Raw genomic sequence first — 9,442 nt, 5'->3', positions numbered from 1 at the left:
CGTGGGCCTCTCACCGTTGCGGCCTCTCCCGTTGTGGAGCACAGGCTCCGGACGCGCAGGCTCAGCGGCCATGGCTCACGGGCCCAGCCGCTCCGCGGCACGTGGGACCTTCCCGGACCGGGGCACGAACCCATGTCCCCTGCATCGGCAGGCGGACTCTCAACCACTGCGCCACCAGGGAAGCCCTGTAATGTTTTTAAATGTGGTTTTTTAATAGGAATTTGTTCTCCTCGTCTGAACTCTGTAGTTGCTGCCGCACTTGTTCCTGCTGATCTTGAACTTCTTCAGCTTTGCTCTGGGAAGTTCCTGCAGTTTCCATCTTCCTGATTACTATCTCTTTAAATCCTAAGTCGTTTTGCATTTCCCCCCACTCCTGAAGTGCAACATTTAATCTGCCTTTCTATCTTGTCAGAATTTGTGGGGAGTGCCAGCAGCCTCTATTTAAATAGTATAGTAACCAAACCCATACATCATTGTTTTCTAGCAATGTCCTGTCTGGATATGCGTCTTTTAAAAAGAAGGAGGGGAGGGCATCATGCCAGATAGTGCTGGCACACAGCAGAGAGGGTAGTAGACATGATTTGTTAGTGGTGTCTAGTTACTAGCATCGCCGAGTTTACTTGTGACCTACTTTTACATCATCAACCCCCTATGCATACGTGCAGCACTAAAACAACGTTCCTACTTCCAGCACGTCCAAACGCTGGAAATACAGCTAACGGTCTTTCAGTGTCCCTGGGCTCCGTGGAGTGTAGCGTGGGCACATCTGCACACGGCACAGCGCACAGCTTGCCCTTGCATGGTTCACAGCCTCTGCCGTTGCCACTTCTCTGGCTTGTATTCTCACCCAGCCTCTGGGCAGACGTGCAGAGGCACAGACATCCCCTGTTGGGCACCCGGCCCGCCCTCCTGCCCCCCGCCTGCCTTCAGCCTCTCCTCTCCATTTAGCTTGCCCTCCTTCTCCACCTTCCACAGCCCACCGTTATGAGGCCGTTCATTTTGTCAACAGAGATTTTTGTTTGTTTGTTTCTGAAGTTCATACTAAGTGCCAGGCACTCTGTTAGGTGCTGGGATGCAGCTGATCGCCAAGACAGCTGTGGTTCCTGCCCCCTTCACACCTGTAGTCTGGTGGAGGAGACGGACGAGTAAACAGGAATTCTCAGGGAAACGTTGTAAGTACTGTGACGGTGAGGAGGTGGGTGTTCCCGGAGTCCAGGGCAGGACCCACTTCGTCCACAGGGGCTCACAGGAGGCTTTCCAGAGAAGTGACCCCTCAGCTGGGGCCTGAAGAAGAGGGGTGGAAAGAAACCCACCGCTTTTGAGAAACCGTGTTTGTTATACCTGGAGCCTGATGGGAGAGAGGATGGTGATGGGACTGGGAGGACAGCACAGCTTTGTCCCCAGAGCAACAGAAAGGCTTTAGGTTTGCAGCAAGGGGTTGGCGTGCTGTGATTTGCCTTTTAGAAGGACCACTCCGACTGCGGTGAGTGGAGTGGGTGCAGGGAATGGATTGGAGGGGACGGGCGTAAATGAAGGGTAGCAAGTGTTTGTAGAGTGTTAGCGATGACCCAGTGAGAGCTGTTGGTGGCCCGGCTAGGAAGGGGAAATGGGATGGAAAGGGCCGGAGAGAGAGACTCAAGCAATATTTAATGCATGGCTTCTTTCTGGGCACAAAAATGATGCCTGGCTCCTGAACATGAGGGCTTGCCCTGCCTGCCTGTTATCTTGGGTTTTCATCTGTGTTCTGCGTCATGTTGAAAAGATGCTCATTAGCTTCCTGCTCATCAAGGCATCTTCATGGATGCAGGCGCTTTACAGGTTCCCTGTCCTTCTCTTGGTTTCTCGATCCTTGAGCTAAAGCATTGGATTGCGTGTGCAGTAGCCATACTCATCAGCTAGCTCTCTGTCATTTATTTAGAATCCTGGAGTCGAAGAATATTAGAGTGGAATGAATCCTTGAAGTCCACCCCATCCCTCCGCCCGTCCCCAAACACAAGGTTTAGCAGCAAATATGTGCGCGGCGCTCAGAGAAGAGAAATGAGTTGCTCAAACTCCCAGAGAGAATTGGGGCCAGAACCCAGATGTCTCAGCTCCCAGTCCGCTGATTCTTCGGGCTAAACAACTGCCCCCCTGGCCGATTTATCTGCAAGAGTGTGTCGCTTTGCCCCTGTTCCTCTCCCCCTCCCTTGGCTCAGTGGGCTGAAATGTGTGACAGGTGAATAAATCAAGGCTGGTCTTGGGTGTGACCTTCTTTTAAGGCCGTGGGCCTTTCCGTAAAGAGCAGTGTGCATGTTGTCCTCTAGCGCTGCCTTTCTTTTCGTTTTCACTCCTTGACCTCTTAATCTCTGACAGCAGTGAACTCAGATCCTGGATTCCCCTTTCTGAAGCCACGTGACGGGTGTCGGGAAAAGCAGGCCTCTGGGCTTCTCCAGAGTTTTACTGTGGTGAGAGGTGGTCCTGCTGCATTTCCGTAGCTTGTAGCCTGGGTTTGGGAGTCAGACTGGTTGGAATCCCAGCTCTGCCACTTGTCCACTGGGCAAACTTCTCATCGGTGGAATAGGAGCAGTCATAGCTAACTAGTCAGAATGCAGATTTTAAAAGGTAACACATATGAAGAAATCCAGCACAGTGCCAGGCACATAGTTGATGCTCAATAAGTGGTAACTATGTCGGTACTCGATTATTGCTCTCTTGTCCCTTTACTGCATTTTCCCAAACCGTAATTTAACCAGCACACACCTGTTTACCACCAGTTGCTCTCGTATGGATTCCTTGGTGAGATTTCAGGAGGGTGGGGCTCTTTGTTTCCGCCCTCGCTGAACCACATCACTTAACCTTGAAAGCTACCAGACTGTAGAAACTAAGTAAAACCACTGGTCTGGGAGGGGGCTCCAGCCTCAGTTGCAGGGGCCTGAAGCAGAGGGACAGATAGAGCACGTGTGGGAGCAGGTTTTCGCTAGTTCATTTCTTTTAAACTTTTTATATAGTCACCCTTCTGCTCTGAAGAGACACATGAATGATTACAAAGAAAGGGTAAAAAAAGAAGAAGAAGAAATGGACTCAGTGGCACAGAGCCTTGACTCCTTCCTGGATGCAGGATCCAGCATGGCAGGTGGTTAACATTTGAGGCCAGCACGAGGAAGTGCACTGTAGTACGTGGTCAGCTTCTAGCTTCTGCTCAGCAGAGTGACAACATGGGCTTCACAGAAGAACAAAAAGAGGAAAGTGAGGTGGAGATACCAATTTAAATAATGCAGAGGATTCGAGCTAGAGTTTTTCCCTGGAGGGAGTACGAGAATGACACAGCTGTTGAGCAAGGTGTTCCCAGAGCTAAGGGTGACTGGAGAACAAAGACACCTGTTTTTCTTACAGAGAAGCATCCCGATGCAAAATCTTCTTTATCTGTATTCAACCAGATACATTTCCACTTAGGGAGAAGTGTCCTTCTCCAAGCGGGGGCTGTGCTTTGAGAAGGCAGTGCCCTGAGCAAGACCCCATATAGAAAAGGCCAGGTTTGGACAGGCCTGAGGTCCTTCTGAGAAGAGAGGAGCTGGAGGGATTCATGTCAGGCCAGCTCCCAGGAAACTCCGCTGGGCTGGGTTTGCGAGGTGAGCAGGGTGGCCCCATTGCTCATCACAGGAGAGCCCAGCAGTGCCTTTGATTGGTGGTATATGGGGAGCTAAGAGGAAGGGCTTTGGGAGGCAAACATGGGACAGGAAAAATTTTTTTTTTCTTTTTGATATAGCCCAGCTCCTAAACTTAATATATTTAACTTTGAAATGTAGCACAGCTGGGACCTGGTCCAGAAATGTTCTTGAAATCTCCATGAAACCTAGTTAAAGGGTTGATTTAAAAAAAAAATTCTTCTTGTGTCACAGCTTCAGGATATTTTTAGGAACCTTCTGAAAACAGTGGCGGCGCAAATTATAGCCCAGCGTCAAGCCCACCTCATGCACGTCAGCCAGTTTGCAGTTTATTACGAAAGCTCTTTTGCTCCCAGGTTCAGGCCTTCCAGGGACCAGTCACAGTAATTAACAGCTACATCCATTGTGTGCTTACTTTTTGCCAGATGTTTTGTGTACGTTATTTCATTTTAATCTCTCAGTGACTACAGGGCAAGTATTGTTGTTCCTGTTTTACAGCTGAGGAAGGTAAGGCTAAGGATTTTTGTGTAGCTTGTCCAGGGTCACACCTCTAGTACGTGCCAGAACTTAACAGAATCTAGTTCTGTCTGATACAGGAACCACTGCTCTTTCCACAGTGCTTCTTGGGTAATCATTATGGTACAGTCTTTGTAAAAAAAAAAAAAAAGTTACCACCAGGACTTTCCCATTGGGGAGAAAATTTAGGACATTTTTAATATTCCCCTCCCTGTTATATGCTAGGCCCTTTCCACATTCCTGTAACTTGGCTGTGATCATCTTTTCGACTTCCAGATACGTTAACTTTAAAAAGAAGGCATCTCATCATCTTTTTAATGGCTTCCATTTTCTTCCAAGTTACACCAGAGAGTCACTTGTAATTTGTAATTGGACTGTGACTTCCAGTGGCTGCTGGAGTTGGCCTTTTGCTGACTTGACTTCTGTTCAAGTAATTCTCTCTACTCATTAGCCAAGTAGGACATGGAACTCTTTTTTTTTTGTTTTTCCCTGGTATGCGGGCCTCTCACTGTTGTGGCCTCTCCCATTGCGGAGCGCAGGCTCCGGACGCGCAGGCTCAGCGGCCATGGCTCACGGGCTCAGCTGCTTGGCGGCATGTGGGATCTTCCCAGACCGGGGCACGAACCCGTGTCCCCTGCATCAGCAGGCGGACTCCCAACCACTGCGCCACCAGCGAAGCCCATGGACATGGAACTCTTAATGCTCTCCATGCTGAAGCAGCAAAGCAATGGCCCTGATAGGGGAGCAGAGAGGTTCGATTTGTGGAAGGCCATGGTGTCTTTAAACACATTAAATGCACTTTAAATATACATTGTCTCATGTCCTCCTTCCAACAGTCAGGAAGCTGCAGTTGCTACCCTCCTGGTGGAGGTGCTGAGAGAGTTAAAGGCACCACACAGCTGACACGTGGTGGGTTTGGGATTCACACCCAGCTCTGTGCAGCTCCTGCAGTTTCTGCTGGGCCACGTTTCTCTTTGTGTGAGGTGTGGCCCAGGTGGCTGAAGGAGGCGGGGCTTCATGGGATGCAGGGATCACTGAGGCATCCGGAGAAACGGTGCTACCTTTCTGGGCACCGTCTTTACTCTGCCTCAGGACCCATCATCTGATGCTTCGTATCAGAGCTATGAGAATCATAAGAGTAAGAAGAGAACTAGCTCCAGGTCACAGAAGTCTCAGCGTGGGCAAAAGGCAGTTCGTTTTGGTTGTTGGATGGAAACACCCTCTGTGATTAGGAGAGAACACTTACTTAGAATAGCAGCCAGCGTTTCTTTTTTGTTGTTGTTGTTTTTTTGTGGTACACGGGCCTCTCACTGTTGTGGCCTCTCCTGTTGCGGAGCACAGGCTCCGGACGCGCAGGCTCAGCGGCCATGGCTCACGGACCCAGCCGCTCCGCGGCATGTGGGATCCTCCCGGACCGGGGCACAAACCCATGTCCCCTGCATCGGCAGGCGGACTCTCGACCACTGCGCCACCAGGGAAGCCCAGCCAGCATTTCTTTACGTGGATCGTTGCTCGTGTTGTCCCATTTCCTCATCTGTAACGTGTGGATATTAATACGTGCGTCGCGTGGTTATCGTGAGGGTCGGGAAGTGAGATAGTGACGTGCAGTGTGACCAGCAGAGTGCCCTGCACTCCCGCAGGTGTGCGAGTCTCGGTGGTGGGTGGGGCGAAGCCACGTCCTGTGCCTTTCTCAGCCCCTGGGCCACTGCCAGGCACAGACGTGGTGCGCGTCCAGTAAATGCTGGTGAGCTGGCTGATGTTCCCCCTTCGCTTACTGCACAGGTATTCAGGCACCTAGCCCTCTGCCAGACATGGGGCGTTTATGTCTCAGGAGATATATGATCCTTTACCCCCCAAAAATTCCAAGGAAGGTGACCCAGTGGTGAGTGGTGGTCACGTGGGTGATCTCTGAGGCTGTGGAGTACACAGCTAATTTGGTGATCCCTGCCCAGCTCCGTGGCTGACTGTGCCGGGGTGGCGGGCGGGGTCCTTACTACTTCTGGCTCTGCTGTCAGAATTGGAGCTTTTGCTGTCGTCATAAAATGTCTTGTGGGTGGACCTAGAGTCTGTCATACAGAGTGAAGTAAGTCACAAAGAGGAAAACAAATACCATATGCTAACACATATATATGGAATCTAAAGAAAAAATGGTCGTGAAGAACCTAGGGGCAAGACGGGAATAAAGACACAGACCTACTAAAGAATGGACTTGAGGACACGGGGAGGGGGAAGGGTAAGCTGGGACGAGGTGAGAGAGTGGCATGGACATATATACACTACCAAACATAAAACAGATAGCTAGTGGGAAGCAGCCGTAGAGCACAGGGAGGTCTGCTCCGTGCTTTGTCACCGCCTAGGGGGTGGGATAGGGACGGTGGGAGGGAGGGAGACACAAGAGGGAAGAGATACGGGGATATATGTATATGTATAGCTGATTCACTTTGTTATACAGCAGAAACTAACACACCATTGTAAAGCAATTATACACCGCTAAAGATGTTTAAAAAAAAAAAAAGATAATTGGAAAAAAAAAAAAGTCTTGTGACCACACTGTGACTCAGGGGTGATTTAATGTGTCATGAGGCAGTTTGGTTTCAGGAAATGATGGTTTGCTGGAGCATAGGGATGGATGTTGGAAGTTGGGAAAGAGCCAGAAATTAAAGAGCTGTTTCAGCTGGGTCACTGACTCCGCCCTTACCAGGTGAGGCAGCCACCCTTGATTTGAAAAGGTTTGGGGACCAGCGGCAACATCACCTGGGAGCTCCTTAGAGATGCTGAATTCCACTCTAGACCTGTTGAGTCAGAGTTTGGATTTTAACAAGGTCTCCAGGTGCTTGGGTGCAATATGGGGAGCAGACTTTGGAACAGAAAGGGCAGTTCTGTAGATGCTGAGCCTAGGAATGCAGAGGCTTGTTCTGGAGTCACTGAGTGTCAGTCGTTGAGCAGGGCTACAGTCAGGGCCAATCTTCTCACTTTTTAGTACTTGCCAAGTATTTTAAGCAACAGAATTCCAGCCTAAGCTGCTAACTGCATAAATGTGGCATGATTACCGATGAAAACAATAGTATCTTAGCGTTAAAAACCAGTTTATAGACATCTGGTCCTCTGATCACACAGCATTCTGATGAGGTAGTTTCATCTCTGCTTTATAGATAATACAACTGAAAGCACAGAGAGATTGTGCAACATGCCCAGAGTCACACAGTAAGATCAGTAGCAGTATTTGAACTGTGGGCTTAAAACAATTTCAGAGCTTGCTTTTTTTTTTTTTTTTTAAATCATCCAGTGTTCCCATAGTGAGGTAAAAGAAATCCTCCATCAGGGCCATTGCTTTGTATAAGTTCACTTATACACACAGGGGGACATGAGACAATTGTAAGTGGACAAGAATCTGGCCCAGGAATGGAACTCTGCAATAATCGACCTTTAGAAAGTTTCGCGGCTCTTCTGATTTAGAGCCTGGAATGGCAAGGCACCTTCCTCCTCCCCTTGGCTTACCATTCACCTCCAGCTCTTCTGTAAAGCCCAGCTAAGAGGTGCCCTGCTCTGTAGGACATTCCCTCCGGTGGAGGGCAGGTAGTTGGTTGCTCTGTTAAGTGTTTTATTCATGCTTCTGTTACAAAACTGATCACTGCATCTTAACTACTTGTCTTATTAGCCACCTACTCAGATAGCCTGTAAGCTCCTTGGCAACGAGGAAGGAGTCCTGTTCACCGTTGTAGCCTCAGAACCTGGCTTATTTTGGCCTTCCACTCCATACATGTTAAATGTGTGAACCCACGTGTGCGTGATGTAGATTCGGTTTTTGTCCTCCCCACGCCACCATTGTCTGCTTTTCATGGATTTTTACATAGCATCCGGTGGGCTTGGAGGGTGGGAGGAGGAAGCGTACGGAGGAGAGAGAAAACTCCGATTTCTGGTTCGGCTCCTTTTCAGCAGCTTTTGGGACAGCGTTCTAAGGAAGTGGGGTGGGGGCTGCCTCACCTGGGCTTGAGGATGACCTGGTCCAGTACAGTGAGGAAACAGGCATGGACTCAGCTGCGTGTGAACTGCTTGCACATTGTCTTCTCAGTGTCCCCTCGTAAGCAGTGGGGTGTAACAGGTGATTCTCGGAAGTCCAGGAGTTATCAGGCTTTTCCGCAGTTTGGAGAACCTTGACGTATCGTGGCTTGGGATCTAATGAATTAACTCACGTCTGAAAATGTAAGTCTGAATGAATGTTACCTCCTGATGAGTAAATGGCGGCTCTGGCTGCTTTTTCAAGGAGTGGATGAAACGTATTCATTTGTTCACTCTACTGATTCACACCATTCATTTCTTTATTCCTTCACTCTCTCATTTGTCAAACTTACCTACCCCTTCTTCCCCCTTTCTGCTCCCTCCTCCCCTCATCTCTCTCCTCCCTGGGAGCCTGAGGGCAAGAGGAAGATAATCAGTAGTTTTGCTCTGTAGGTGTTGCCATCTCGACACCTTCCAGTTTTGTTTCTCCAGGACATCATGGGGAAGTGGCAGGAGGTGACTTTGTGCAGCCCTTTTCTCTCAATGAGGACAGTCAGCCCCGGAGTAGGGACGTGCGGAGACAGAGATGAGGGGGCAGATGAACAGGAAACTGTTTGGCCGAGGTCTTAAGAAATGATTTTTTCTGAAATGAATCCACTTGGAATATATACTCCAGCAATTACGTATTTCTGTCTCCAGAATTCTTCTTTGGGTGTCAATCCTGGTTTCATCTCTGAGTTTTTTCAACAGGAGAATTTGACTTCCACATTCTAAGAGTGCTCTGTAATGTTTCCATTTACATACCAGTTTGCCTCGTTTTTTGGCTAGAAGGGTGTGTGAATATATATACAAGAACCCGAGGTTCATTTTTAGTTGCAGCAGAAGCAAGCCCCAGGGAAAAAGTCAAGATAACTGGATTCCTGAAATGGTAACTTGGCAGCTTGTCTTAGCCTGCAGAGCAGTTCTTCGGTTTCAGAAGATAAGTCGCTCCTACTTGTGAAGGCCTTCTTTAGAATGATGCATTGAATGTGTCAAGAACCCTTATAATCCTTACCCCTTTACCCCAGGCCACATGTCATCCGCTTAGAAGCATATCAAAGCAAGGAGGGAAAAGTTTATTTGATAAGGCCCTAAAATTGGTCATTTCTGGTACAAGGAGAGGAAGGAGAAGTAACATCCTGTGTGTTCAAATGCAAGGTTTTGTGGTTCAAAGCACCTGCAAGGAAATGGTCCCAAGGCAAAACCAGCAAGGGGCTTGGGATTGATGGGGGTGGAGAGGGGGG

The sequence above is a fragment of the Neophocaena asiaeorientalis genome, unplaced genomic scaffold, assembly GCF_003031525.2.
Source record: "Neophocaena asiaeorientalis asiaeorientalis breed wild unplaced genomic scaffold, Neophocaena_asiaeorientalis_V1.1 scaffold177, whole genome shotgun sequence".
In the NCBI taxonomy this organism is placed as follows: domain Eukaryota; kingdom Metazoa; phylum Chordata; class Mammalia; order Artiodactyla; family Phocoenidae; genus Neophocaena; species Neophocaena asiaeorientalis.
The sequence above is the reverse complement of the archived record's forward strand: the minus strand, read 5'-3'. Positions refer to the sequence as shown.